The following is a 2,919-nucleotide window of genomic DNA, read 5'->3' as shown; positions in this document are numbered from 1 at the left end:
GATGGGGACTCAGAGCTGAGCAGTGTTGATTTTCTTTTGATAAAAGTCACTGCTTAGAAGATAAATCATTTCCTTGATTGTGTAAAGAAGTTGCTGTGAGCATTGTAGTGAATAAAGCTTCTATTTCTATACTTTAAAAAAAAATAAAATAAAGATACAGTTCTCAATAGTTACAGGTATAGGGGCAGCTAGATGGTAGGGTGTATAAAGCACCAGCCCTGGATTCAGGAGGACCTGAGTTCAAATTTGGCTTCAGATACTTGACACTTGCTAGCTGTGTGACCCTGGTCAAGTCACTTAACCCTCATTGCACTGACAAAAAAAAAAGTTACAGGTATTTTCATCCTGTGTAAGGATGCAACCATTTTATCTTTATTGAATAACATGTTTTCTTTTGTTTCTTTTTTGTTTCTTTTCCCCCATTTTACCTTATCATGCTTCTCTTAAGTCTTGTATTTGTAGATTGAATTTTCTGTCCAGTTCTGGGCTTTTCATTAGGAAATTTTTTAATTCCTCTATTTCACTGAATGTCTATCTTTTCCCCTGAAAGATTATGCATATTTTTGCTGAGTAGTACAGTCTTGGTTGTAATCCCAGTTCATTTACCCTCCAGAATATATTCCAAGCCCTCCAATTCTTTTATTTTGAAGCTTCCAGGTCCTGTGTGAATCTATTTTCCAGGCCTATTATTTTTCTGAAGCTATATTTTACATTTTCTTCTACTTTTATATTCTTTTGATTCTGTTTTACTTCTTCCCGTTGGTTTATTGAGTCATTAGCTTCCATCTGCCCAATTCTGATCCTTAAGAAATTATTTTCCCAAGTTCCCTTTTGTACCTCTTTTTCTACTTGGACATTTGCATTTTTAGTGTGTTGTTTTCCTCAATGTTTTTTCCCCTTTATTTTTCCAGGCTATTGGCTCTTTCTTGTATAACTCTCATTTCCTTTCCCAATTTTTCTACTACCTCACTTATTTGGTTAACAAAATCTTTTTTTTCCGTTTTATTGATTTTTTAAAATAGAAAACAGGACTTTATTTGCCAGTAAAGATGAAACCATCATACTTCTGCTGGAACCAGAGCATGGCTTCCTCTTTGCTAATTCTGTGTTTGGCCATGATGCAGACTGTCCTCCACTTTTTGTCTGTAATGCTGAAGCTGGGCCTGCCCAGCACCACATAGAAGTCCAAGTCACAGATGCTAATGCTTGGGTTGTATTTAATCCCAAGGTCCATATGCTCTTGGATCCCAAAGCCAAAGTTGATCATGTCTGAGAAATTATTTTTCCTTAAATCATATTCTTGGACCTTTAGCCCCTTCTCCATAATCTCTTCAGCTTTGGCTCCTGATTCCAAAAGATCTGCCAGTATAGCAAGCTTTGGAGAACACTGGGATTTGGCCTGTGAGCTGCTCCAACACGTTGGCCCTCCAGGTCAGGCAATCCCCACTCTCCCCAACACAGATGTTGAGGCAGAGCTTTCAGATGGACAGTTCCTGCATGGGGTTTTCCTCTTCACCTTGATCCTGCACCATTGTGGAAAACAGGAAGAGAGAACAGAGCTTCTGACATGAGGCCTTATTATAAAATCCTTTTTGAGCCTTTCAAAGAGGGCTTTTTGGTTTCAAGGCTAATTCCTCTTCTCCTTTAAGGCTTCACATGAAGACATTACATTATTGTTTCCTCCTCTGAGTTTATGTTTTGAGCCACCCTGTTGCCATAGTAATTGTCAATGGTGAGGGTTCTTTTCTGGTTTTTATTCATATTTTAGCCTCTTTTGTGTCTTGTAAGGTTGAGTTCTGATCCTAGGGTACAGCATGCACTGTCCCAAACTTCTTTTACTGGGGCCTAGGGCCTAATTCACTGGCCTTCTGCTCTGAGGCTTCAGCAGCTTACAGCTTGCTCACTGCAGTGTAATGGCCCAGCCTAATTGGGCCTCTTAGATAGCAGACACCAAAACTTGCAGATTGCCTTCTGTATTGGTACTGGAGGCCTCACAACTGTCCTGCTGTGCCACTAGCTTGATGAGCTAGGACTGAGAGTCCTTAGCTGCTGACCTATGCTGTGGCTAAGAGTCTTTTGCTGACTTGCCCAGATACCCTCTGCATTAAGATGTGTTCCCCTTTCACCTAGATGAAATAGAACTTTCCTGAAAATATTCTAGGTAATCTTAAATGAGAAGGTTGTTTCACTCTGTCTTTTTGTAGGCTTTGCTGCACCAGAATCTGTTGAGAAGCTTATTTTAATGTTGCTTCTGAGAGAAATTTGGGAGAGTTCAGGTAACTTCCTGGTTTCACTCCACCACCTTGACTTCACCTTGTGAACTCTTATAACATACTTTTAATGAAGTATGACTCATGTGAACTGAATTGCAATAATTCAATCATATTTGAAACACCTGTTTACTTACTTGCTCTTTATTGTGATACTAAATTTTTGAGATGCATGGTGATTTTAAGGTGTGCACATGCAGACATGCACACATGCAGATTTTCTAATTCCTTAAAGATGCTTTTAAATAACTCATCTTATAGTCCTCATTAGAATTAAAAAAATAATCATAAATTTTGAAACATTAGCAAAGACAAGAAAACTTTTCAGACCAAGCACTCTTTGAAGGAAATGTATCCTACTCTTAAGAACTGTTAACAATAAAGACTATTCATTTAATAGAAAATTAAAATGGGGATTACAAGATTGAAAACATCTTGGCTTCCAAGCTGAGCTTGCCAAGAAAAAAAAGATAACCCTATCTCACTTGACCCATGGATCAAGGAGAATTAAAAAAAATTTCAGAGAATATATTTCTAGAGATTTCATATTGCTGCACATACAATCTGAAGTCACAACAAATGAAAAATTGATGTATTGTTATTAAGGAGTGCTAAGCTTGAGAAAAATATACTTTGAATAATTAACACA

At 37.7% G+C, this 2,919-nt stretch overlaps 1 pseudogene; it reads right to left on the bottom strand.

Moving 5' to 3' along the window:
* Window positions 1–1,033: 1,033 nt before the first annotated feature.
* LOC122735627 lies at window positions 1,034–1,532 on the bottom strand (annotated as a pseudogene).
* Between the last annotated feature and the right edge of the window lie 1,387 nt (window positions 1,533–2,919).

The sequence above is a fragment of the Dromiciops gliroides genome, chromosome 1, assembly GCF_019393635.1.
Source record: "Dromiciops gliroides isolate mDroGli1 chromosome 1, mDroGli1.pri, whole genome shotgun sequence".
Lineage (NCBI taxonomy): Eukaryota > Metazoa > Chordata > Mammalia > Microbiotheria > Microbiotheriidae > Dromiciops > Dromiciops gliroides.
The sequence above is the reverse complement of the archived record's forward strand: the minus strand, read 5'-3'. Positions and strand labels throughout refer to the sequence as shown.